This window comes from Sipha flava, unplaced genomic scaffold (genome assembly GCF_003268045.1).
Source record: "Sipha flava isolate LNK unplaced genomic scaffold, YSA_version1 289_pilon_pilon, whole genome shotgun sequence".
Taxonomy (NCBI): domain Eukaryota; kingdom Metazoa; phylum Arthropoda; class Insecta; order Hemiptera; family Aphididae; genus Sipha; species Sipha flava.
This window is the reverse complement of record NW_020272960.1, coordinates 710,237-723,066: the sequence shown is the minus strand read 5'-3', so window position 1 is coordinate 723,066 and position 12,830 is coordinate 710,237. Positions and strand designations below refer to the sequence as shown.

The window sequence follows — 12,830 nt, the reverse complement described above, 5'->3', positions numbered from 1 at the left end:
TATTTTTTTAATTCATAAAATAATAATAGATAAAACACAAATTCACAGTATAAAATATAATTTATTAACACACAGTGCCGACGGGAGGTTTTGTATGGCTCAGGGCAAATTATTTTCACGGAGCCCTAGCTTTTTTTTTCATGAAACCAAAAAATTTTTTCATGGAAACCCTTTTATAGCATATTTTTATACTGTATAGAAATTATGTAAAAAATTTTTTTTTAGTATTAATATTATATTTTATCATCAAATAGTCAACAGTATATTTTAGTTAATAAATGTATTATTATTATACTATTTAGATAGCAAAGTTACTTACTAAACATAATATTAAAATTAAAGATTAAAATAGCATACACATTTTTATATGGCAAGGGGCATTACTTATTTAATTTTAAAAACAAAATTATTGGCTTACAAATTATTAAATCCCATGAAAGGCGTGGGGCCTGGCCTTTCCGAAGGCTCTGTTAACACAGCATACTAATATAATTAAATAAATATTTTTTAAGTTTAAATAAAACAAATCAAAAATGCTAATTGAATTAAATGTAATTTTACACTATTTTTCATTTATTAATATATTATAAATAAGTACCATATTTAAAAAAAAACTTACACAATCAAAGTTAATATTATTTCGAAATATAAAACTTGATAAATAAAAATACAAAATTAACCTACTTTAATACAAATAAGTACTGATGAAATTAAAATATGTATATATATATATTAATAATATAAATATACACGAATGTATAAACTCAAATGTTTGATAATTTAAAATCTTTACTATACGTAAGTTTGTTATCCATAGTATACTTTGTATCTTGTACACATTGGTATCAACACAATCAGTATTAACAACAGTTATAAATATTAAATATTAAGTGTATATAATAATAATATTTTTATATAGAATAATAAAATAGAAAACATACAACTTATAGAAATTTAAAAAAATGTAACTAACGTTTAATTTAAAAAAAAATATAAGCACATATCTTACTTAACTAAATTCTTAGTCACGATGTACAGATGATGGGTACCTACTATGAAAGAATCTAAATAAAAAGTGATGACAGTTATTTTAATTTAATTTTTAATTCTGAGGTAGATTGTATGGTTGATAATGTACTTATGGTGGGAGTGAGGCGGCGGAAATGTTTTATCTATGGACCACACACACGTTTTCTTGCCACGATGTCAATCTTTGTTACAGACCATGTATATTATACACTCACTTAGAAGGTACCAAACGGAAAGTGAAAAAACCTAGTTCATTTTGACAGTTTCATTTCATGATCATTACATACATAAATAGTAAAACCAGACATTTTTTTTTTAACAACAAGAAAATATTTTATAATAATGATTAGAGAAGCTTATCACCTAAATGTATAATTATTATTAAAGGTATAACTTTAAATAAAAAAATTAAATTGAAAAAAATTAATAAAACATAAATAGTAAAAATATAATTATTTTTTAAAAATGATTTATATTTATGAATTAAAAAAAAATATGTTTTTATTTTTAAAAAAAAAAATTAATTTCCTCAAATTATGAATATTGAAAATAATCGGTATTCGTTTATTATTTACAATTAATACATTATAATATGAATTATGTATTACATTATACATATTATATTTTACAACTTATTTGTTTAATTCAAAATAAATAGTCTAAAAACTTGAAAATAAATAGCTAACTTTTTTTTTTTAAAATAATTACATAAAATACTGAATTACAATTTAAGTTCAACTGATTCATTATTTTTATCATAAACACTGTTTAAAAATACTTAATAAATAAATAAAGTCTTTGAAACTGTTAATAAATTAAAAATTAACTATCAGTAACATAAGACATTAATATATTAATTTAAATTTTATCGTTGGACACTTACTCATCTTCATCTATACATCTCTAATTTAAGATATATCAGTAATATATATGTTTAATGACATATATAATGATGAGACAATTAAGGTAAACTCTTAGACACATTCATTATTTTACTTATCATCACAATAATCCAAATAGATATTTTTGTTTTTTACCTTCCTCGTATAATCTAAGCAAATCACCCATAACTTAAAAAATATTTAAAATGATTTCTTTATTAAAAATATTGACATAGTTTTTGATTTATTTTAAAACGTATATTAAAAACTGTATATATATATATATGTTTATAATACTTTTTCATGATGAATTAATTTCTAAATTAAATAACAAAAGGGATTCTTTCACGTTAGTTCGTTATTTATTTAAACTAACACAATACAAAATGTATCAAAAAAAAAAAAGATAGAAACCATTTTTTTCAACATTACCATTATATATCCGTTATGGTATAACGGTGTCTATTTCTAAGCAATAAACTTACTTAATCGTAAATAGGTGTACTCAATAACCAATATAGTAAATTAAGGGAGAAATTATATAAGCTGTATAATTTATTTATTTAAATGTTTTAACGTTAGTGTTGGAAGGTAAGGTTAGCCCTTAATACACTAAAATTCACTAACATACGTATGTTAATATTAACAACATACATAAAATGTTTCCCTTATATTTGTTGTCAAATAGGTTTAATTTTGAAAACTAAATTTTCAAATTTGTATTTCTCTTCTATATTAAACACATTTGTATATAATGCTTCAATTTTATCTTTTTAGACAACCTACAGATTATTAATAACTCCTACCATACGAAATAAGGTGCATAATATACATTTTCTGCACCAGAATTTTATAAAACCTCTAATTACTTTTCGTGTGAACAAAAATTAAATAGTGTGCTATTTATTTCGTTTTTACATTACCAATGAAGCTGGGTTTTGCATTATTTGAAACAGTTCACTGAATCATAACAATCAGTTTCGCACATTGTTCTAAGACTTTTAATAACCAGGACATTACACCTATATCCAACGGCTGACAACCACAAGTTGTTTTTAAATTCTCTCTGGACTTCCTTTAACCATTGCCATACAATGGTTTATACAAATAACCATATTATAATATCGACAGTGCTCTCACGAATCGTGTCACGGACACTAGAGGTGGTGTGTTGTAGAAAACTCAATGCTGACAAAGATCAGCACAATTTTATTATAATGACGCACATAAAACGCATGATATTTCATCATTCAGTTACAATTGTGTATATATTTTGGATAACATACAATAATAATATGTATAACAATGTGCCAACAATTAGTTTCGGTTGGATTCGTCTAGTAAACCACCAAGCATTATATTTTACATATAGTAATAACGTACCTATAGATGTTTACAACACATTTGACTAGTATTATACAGTAACGGTCAAAAAAAAATTTATCTACAACAAATATAATACTACTTAATTAAAAATTACTATAAATATTAATACAAATTACAATCATGGATTTTTCTTGAGAGTGAAAATTAAAAACTAAAAATCATATATACATTTAAACCGTGAATTTCGAAAAGGGCTCATTTCGAGTTTTTATCAAAATATACTTGGCTACATTTTTTTCATCTACACATATAGACCGATATTTTATGAGCAACAAGGGCTCATATATCTGTTCTATTGTGATGATTTAATTTATTATTTATTGTCAATTGCTAAAATAAAAAAATAATTCAAAAGAAAATCAGTTTTTTTTAGTTTCCTGAAATATTTTAATTTTCAGATATGAGCCCTTTTTGAAATTCACGATTTATTTATGTATAATATGTGTATCGATTCATTGTACTAAAATTACTAAAATTATATAATTCACCATTATTTTTCTAGAAAAAAAAGTAATGCGTGTAAGTAATATGCTTATTACTATGCGTAAAAGTAACATTTTTTTTCAAATTTACTTGCAGTAGAAATTATGAAATTTAATCTAAGAATATACTTTTTATACAAATTATAGAGAAATTTTAATCCTTTAATGTAGTAATTGCAAATATTTTAAACTTAAAACATACAAATTAAGAAATTATCTGTACTTTTTTTATTTATTTATTGTTAAAACAGTATACATTAAAATTTTTAAATTTAAACTACAGTTTAGAACTAAAATTTACAACGTATTATGTTTTTTATTCACCCCATTAAACAAGCTTCTGACAAGGCAATGAATTAATAGTATTCTACAGGTATATAACTTATTTATAATAATTAACACTATTTAAAATACTTAAAATGACTATTATCTTTAAATGCTTAAAAGTCAAACATGAAAATATAAGACTATAATCATAATAATTAAACCTCTATAAAAAACTTCACTTCGGTTTCATAAAGTTCATAATTGTATAAAATATAATAAATCTTTTATATAGGTACACTTATAATCGTAAAATAAGAATATATTTACGAGTAGCTAGGAAGCTCATTATTAACTCATTAGAATAATGAATCTAAAATTCTATAAGAAAAATGTTCTTTCAATATTTTTTATATATATAATATATAATAAGTAATTTCATTACGAGTGCGTTTTGATGTCAAGTAGTGCCGGCGCTAGGAGAGGACAAACGGGACATTTGTCCAGGGTCCCGCGCTTGTCAAAGGGTCACTATGATTTTAAATTTTTATCTTAATACCGTGAAACACATTGAAATTTTATATCCTAAAAGCTAATGTCCAGGGCCCCGCAATACCTAGCGCCGGCACTGATGTCAAGAAACAGATGTAGAAATAAAGTGAATTATATTTAAAGAAATTTTCTGATGTAACTATTCAATGAAGTAAAAATATTTTAAATATACTACTGTAATATACTATTGTAAACTTAGTTTCACAAAAATACAATGTAAGCTGGTATAATCAGTTAATAATACAACATTAAATACTATCAATCGTCGTTTCCACACCAAAATATTAATTCAAAAACTAACCATTTACAAATCTAAGCCTCCGTTATAATAATGATAAATACTTTAAAAAATTGTAAAATACTCATAACTATGACTCTACAAATCACACATATTTTAGTTTACATAAATTAAAATATTAACAAATGTTAAAAATTATTATTGGACTTTTATTAACAATTATATTTAGAACATATTTTTGTTTACATATTAATTATCTTAATTATCTTTATAATTAAATAATTGTGATGTTTAATGAGAGAAATTATACAAATAATAAATTTGCCATATAATATAATCACAAATGTTTTTTTCTCATAACTATCACTTTCATCTCATAAACATTCCCTAATAGGAAAAACGCAGTACTTATATTTAATTATTTTGAATAAATAATGTATATTGTGTATAAAACTAAAGGTAAGAACAAAATCCATGATTTTTTATCAATCAATGTTTTATAATAATATTTAAAATGTACATACACTAATTTAAAGATTCTAAAAATTCAAAGATTTTAGAAGATTTTTCCCTAAATCACAATTTACAGGATTGTACCTAACCTAATTTAACTAATTTTAATTCTTTCATTATCTTGCACCAATATTAATAATTCTAGCTTAACTTATATTCATTGTAGAAAAAATAATAGGGAATTCTATCTGCTTTTGAAACCGTTTTTTGAATATCTTATATTGTCATGAAAATCATATTTAGAAGTATAAATTAATTGTACTGTTAAAATAAATATGTATAATATAGTTTTAAGAAATTATCCAATACATATAATTATTAGTTATTATTTTTAGTATTACAAACTCTATAATACGAGTTTACAGATTATTTGAAATTGATACCGACACGTTTTGAAGCTTTACTCATGCTCAATAAGTATAATCTAAAACCATTCTTCTCAACCATTTTTGATATAGGGCCCCATAAATTTAATGTAAAACTATCAAGGTCCCCTAAAAAAAAATTATTATTTTTTCTTAATGATATATCTACTAAATTTACATGCACTATACAAATAAACTATTAAAATGTAAGGAAAATAAATGTTTTTTATTATATTTTTGAAATGTAATCTTATAATTATATATAACTTAAGACATATATGAACAAAACATAATTGGTAATAACTATAAAGCACTTCAAAATTATTCAGTAATAATGTTGATTTGGTTTCAAACAAAGGCTAGGTTAATAAGAACAATGATAAAAAAAAAAAATGTTATAATTACTAATGTGACGGTTGGGATTGCATATTTTGGTATAACATTTATGTTAGGTGTGGTATTTAAAACTAAAGTACGCAAATTTGCTTCTAAAGACTATTATGAAATGCATGATCTATGTTTTTTTTTTATATTTTGAAGTTGTGAAAATGCATTTTCACAAGGATATGTTGACACGAAAGGTATTAATATAAGTAAAGCCGTTTTCGAAATTATAGGATACTCTTGCTGTCGTCTTAACCAAAATTTAGTAAGTTCTTTTTATTAAAGTCGGTGTCAAGAGCTATAAATTAAATAAATATTTCACAGCCCCTCAGTCATATAACCGCGGCCCCCAGGTTGAGAAGCACTGATCTAAAACGTCCTTTTCAATTTACAAATGTCAGATTTTTAAGGGTATTTACAGTTGTTTTCTCAATTAATTTTTAAAAATATTGAAAAAATAACTTTATTTTGAATTAAACGTACATCAAAACCCCTATTTTAATACGTCACATGTACATTATAAGATTTTCAGATTTCGTTATTGCGTGGTTTTCAATTCCACGCACTAAGATATTATTTATACATCATTGTCAACATTTGTCCATACGATTTCAAATGGCCATTATAAACTACTATGTTTAAATACTACTTGTTATCATACCTGTTAAAATAGTTTTAGGTGGATTTTTTGTTCTTGTACTTTTCTTTTAATAATTAATTCAATTTTTCTTTTTTATATTCTTGTCAATCACACGAAACTAAAAAAAGTCAAAAAAAAAATTACCTTTTGATATTAATTATAACTAAACTAAACTCTAATAGTAAAGATATAATGATGCTTATAAAAATAGTCCGGACCAAAGAATTAGAAACCGATGTTTATATAAAATAATTTCCCTATAAACCTTCAAAATGGTTATCTAAACTAGTCATATTTTTGCAAATTTTACTAAAAACTATTTAAAAAATTGGATGTCTGTGTTAAATATTTAAATTTTTTTATGTAACTTACAAATAATTTATTTCTTCAATGTCATGGATCCTAAATGCTTGATAATTTTTTTTAAAATATGGGCACTTTTATGGATGTATATAAGTATTTAAGAACGTACTTACATTAACAACAAAAAATATTCTACATTTCTACTGTCCAAAATATAAATAGAATAAAATAAATAGTCAATGTCATCAACAACCAATTAACCAAAAGTATAGTGGTTAGCAGCATTACACGGGAAAATATCCTTATTAAAATATAAATAACTTTGGATAGGAGGTGGTAGCGCAGCTTTCATTTTGCTCTAACAACAAAATCAATAAAGCTTTAGGGCGCGGCAAGGTCACTGTTACGTATATACACCACCATCTCCACCATTATATGATTGATGAAGATATATTAACATTACCATACTATATTCAATTTAATTTTAAAATATTATTTATTTAGTATTTTTATTGATTTATTTTACTAATATTCTCAATGATACTCCTTTTAATAAATAAAAAAGAACATAACAATAATTTTTATTATTATTATTATTTATTTATTTATTATTATTCATAACAATAAGTTTATAAATCCAAAGAAATCATTAATCACACATAAAGCAAAATTAATCGTCTCACGTTATTTTAAATCGATTTCTATGAAAATAATAATAACTTACACAAATATTTTCATTAAACTTATTACCTACTCAATCTTCATTACTATGTTCTTGACAAAAAATAAAGAAATCATTTTAAATTATAACTTTTATTTATAGTATAAAACAAAAATAACATAATAATTAAAAAGTTCAAGTAAAATATTTTTTTTATTAAAATGCAATGTATATTTTTTAAATTATTTTATGATATATTAAAAATATATTTTAAAATTACCACTGAACAAAAAACTATTATCAATTTACAATATTATAAAAATTCTATACGTACATTTTCAGTACTTATATGTACATACTTGGAAGGTATAGTGCAGATTTATATCCAATTATGTGCAATTGAAGATTCTTTATCATCATATTACATCTATATTATAAATTATTTTATTATTTTATAATAATTCATATTATGCGTTTAAAATATATCATTCAAAATTAATCAACAAATTAACATTACTTACTGACATCAATATATGTTTATATTTTAATTATTAATTATTATTAAATTAATTTATTTTATAAATAATAAATGGAATTATCAACATACTTATTATAAATTTGAATCATTTTTTTTATTTTGACGTTAAAAATTATTTATCTTAATTAATTATTTAATTAATTTAATTTAATTAATTAAGAAATTAATTCGAAATGTAGAAAATTTTTTTATATGAAAAGTTATGCATATTATATTTCACTCTATACAAATTTAAAAATGGAAATAATTTGTATATTTATGACTTACCCCATAAAAACAACTAGCGAAGACATTTAATTGTTCTTTTGGGATTACAATCTTAAGTATTCAAAAATGAAATAATATCAATAAGTGTGATACGTCGTTTTACTCTTTATAATTTTTTTCAAAATTATTAAGAAATTATATTTTATTAAGAATACATATTTTATTATTTTCATACATATTTCTGATTTCTGGTAAATTCTTCTAAATAAATATCAACCATGAATTGTAATGTCTAGAACTTCATGCAATGATGTAGATTTTTTTTGGTAAGTTCATGGCCGTATTTTTCTCATGTAAAATTTATATTTTATTTATTGTTATGTATGTGTTTACTCGAGATAACCTGTTTGACTACCGCCTACCCATCCACGAATAGCAAAAAATTATCGTACTTAAGATATTATTGTTTATAAGCATAAAATAATTTCAAGTCGTAGTATAAGTAAATTTTTTAAGTACTTACGTCTTTAAACTCTGATACAAAATTAATCATAAAACACATAATCATAAAAAAACAAATTTACTTCCAAGGAGTCTTTGATATAATTTATCATTCAAAACAAATTCAAATAGGCTAACTATTTTTTTTCTCCTGCTTCAAAAAATTATGACAGGTTTATAGAAATGGTTTATTATACGAATTTATTGTAATACTTTAAATATATTTACTAGTTACCTCATTAACCATTTATCATTTTATAAACTAATCGAACTAAAAAATAATAGAAATATCAATGAAGTATTTAGAAATATTCAGGTAAGAAAACCTATCTTCTAATTTAAAAAATATTTCTGATAGATATAATTAATTTATATCATAGTATTAATAATCAACATATATTTATTTATTTAAGTTAAATTTAATTATTTTAAATTTCCTAAATTTAATCAAAATATGTGTCAGTGCTTCAAAAAAAAAAAAAAAAAATCAATTGAATATTAAATGATAACAATTCTTGGATACAAAATTATATATATATATATATATATATGAAGTATAAATTGTGGTATAATGTATACATACATTATTCATTTAATACCAATAAAAATCATCACAATATAATTAATGGTTCATTTAGTTTTTATAAAGCCTAATATACAAATTTAAAAACAATTACATAAACAAAAGCCAAACAGGATTACTCATTAATGTAATATAATATACATATATTTTGACACAAACTGATCATTTAATAATTAGGATAATGAATTTATTAGAAGCATAATATAAAAACCTCTAGAAGATAAAAACATAAAATATTGTTTTTTTTTTTTTGAAATTGCAAGTCTGATATTATAAAATTATACTCATATGCGCTGGGAAGATGCTATAAAAAAGAATGTTAAACAGATAGGAGCTGGTTCCAACTGGAAAAATCTAGCACTGGATAAAGAAGGATGGAAGCTTGGTTGTGAGACGGGATAATCTTAAAACCCAATAAACCCCCAAAAAAAATCATATATTTTGATTTTAACGCACACCAAGTATTGTTTTTCGTTTGAACAAGCAAAAAATGTACGTAATTTATTAATTCCGTCAAAAAATCAATGCAAATTTAAAATTCGTGGAAAATTTTATATACCCAACATATTTTTATTTTGTTAGCAGTGTTATACATTGTTATATCTATATTCCGCGAATGCTGCTACTCAGCCTTTTTCTAATACTTTTATTGTCTTTTTTTTTCTCATACTTTCTAAGGTATTGACCGAAAATTCATGTTTAACTACTCTATACTTACGATATACATTTTCACACTTTTTTCAAACATTGTTTATAGGGGTAAACTATATATTTTGGAAAAAAAAACGTAAATTAATTCTCATTAGTTAAAATTGATTAGTCGTGTCTTACTAAAAATTTGGCATTAAATAACCTGACAGTAAGATAATAAATTTATGATTTATTAGAAACATAAACTATATAATATATTCATTATGAAACAAAAATATTATTTTGAATATTAAATACAACAGATACTTTATCATGAGAAAACTTTATAAAAGTAAAAATGTGTATCTGTAATCATATCAATTTTTTTAAATCATCCAATACAGTATTTTTCAATCTATAACCAGTGGGCATTCTATGGCTTGTATTTTATTTTGCTAAATTTAAAAATTTTATTTTGAACTTTTTGTTATGGTTCAAAAAATTATAGTTATATAAGATATTGTATCAATCAACTTAAAATGCGTGATATTTATATAATATTATTAATTAAAGGTATTATTTTAAAGTTTAAATAAAATTTATATCATTCAAATTAATTGAGAACTTAAGTGATTGTCGATCACACGAGAAAAGGATCTAAACAATTGTGTACAAAAGTATCTTTATAGAAACGCAGGGATGTTATTTGACAGATTCAAATCATACCTACTTTTTCAGCCCTATTTTTTTGTATCACTGTAAAACATATATAATAGTATAATAATTCCCCTAATATTTGAATTATTTATAAAAATGATCTGTAAGTATTTAGTTCTTAATTATTTTTTGTGAATAACATTCAAATTATTTAAACCCAATCATACAACCTAATATAAATGCAGGTATATAATAATTTATAAAAACTGCCTTGTAGAAGAGAAATTAGCTTAATTAAAATGTTTCCATTCCCATGAGAAATTCGAAATAACGTATCAAAAAAAACTTAAACAGTGTATAAGATGTATTAAAAAACTATTACAAGAACATATAAATAAATCCCTACTCGTATTGTATAACTCTGCAAAATCAGTTTTTTGTTATTTATTAATATTTTATTTTTTCGATTAAAATAACTATCTAGTTGAAGAGTCGTCTACGATTATCCGAAACTCTCGATTTGACAAATATGGACGTCAATTTATGTTTATTTAATACAGTGGTATGGTTCCAAAGCCGGGAATCGTTTTTGAACAGTAATTTATATTATTTATAATAAGTAAAAGATACACAAATAATATTCGAATTAATACGTTTCAAGTTGTCAAACTTACGTTTCATACACACTGAGACTACAGTTTTCAAAATGACGTGTAAAATTAGAAAATTACACACGCAATACGGAAAAGTTTTTAGAAAAAAAAAAAACACCCGACGACCGTTCGACGAACAACTGAAGTGGAGCCGCGAAATACGTTGAGAAACGACTGCTGAATGCTGGTGCCCGGTAGGAACGAGCTGTCCGAAAAAGCACGGTTGCGCGCCACTCTCAACCGGTCGGTGTCCACACTGCTGCCAACAGAAAGTAAATGTCCGAATAAATATTTGTCACGAAGCTACCGGTACGGAACTGTGGTACTCAGTTGGAAAATATTCAATCCATAAACATAACATAAATAATATTAATATATCACGTCTAAATCAATCGGAACATAGGTATCTTATGTATTTACTCGAAACTTATTTTTGCTCAGATCAACATTTTCATTTCAATAGAATTTAGTTTAGAAGTTAGAACTTATTTATGAAAATAGTTCTTGCTCTGAAATATATGCATTATATTTGGGAAATTAAAAACGTCAAAAAATAGCTTTAAGGGACCTTATTAACTAAAAAAACTAGAATATCAAAAATTAATTTATTATAAAATTTGTACAAATATAATTTAATAATATAATATAATTTGTACCATCATAAAATTACATTGGGAAAATAAAAACGTTGTAATTTTCTTTATAAATTAATACGTCAAAAAAATACCAATTTTGAAAGTTTATCATCATCATTTTAGCAATCAAAATCAAAATAGGATTAATATTTATTTATAAAAATAATAACAGAAAATATTATTTTTTACTATTGGGTATTACGTGTACAAGCACAGTTAATAATTTAAAGGAAAAAATACAAAAATAAAAAATAAATATAAGATTCAGTGCCACAGGGGCGGGTGGAACTTATGTTTGGTGTGGCGTTATATTTTAAATGAGATTACCCGGAGGCCTGGAAAACAGAGGAAAAGTAAAATTTTACTCCAAATTCATATTTAAGTCTAAAAATTAACATATAAATCAGACGCCTAGATAAGCATTTCAAATGAGGGAGATGAAGGTTACTCAAAATTATTGACAAAATTATTTACAATAAAATAATAACTTAACATATATTTTGTTGTACAATCATACAAACAAATTAGTTTATTACTCATGAATATTTATTGGCCAATGGGGGCAAGAGGGGCTATATCCACCCAGAAAATAGTGCACCCCCCTCCCCACCAGCCCCCTTAATGAAAAATATGTATGATATAATAAAATCATTAAACATTATTTTTAAAAGAACTACATCAAAGAATTTATGAAATTTAATTTTAAAAATTTGTAATGGATGTAAATA

The 12,830-nt window shown here is 23.4% G+C and overlaps 1 protein-coding gene across 1 annotated transcript in view; it reads right to left on the bottom strand.

The window, feature by feature from the left end:
* The window catches only part of LOC112685724, a 38,060-nt gene extending 26,397 nt beyond the window's left edge, over positions 1 to 11,663 (bottom strand). Inside the window, exons 1-2 of the mRNA XM_025557683.1 lie at positions 11,489 to 11,663; positions 6,756 to 6,852 (exon numbers count right to left, since the gene is read on the bottom strand). The gene's annotated coding sequence lies outside the window, so the exon portion shown is untranslated. The remainder of the gene's footprint in view (positions 1 to 6,755; positions 6,853 to 11,488) is intronic.
* Between the last annotated feature and the right edge of the window lie 1,167 nt (positions 11,664 to 12,830).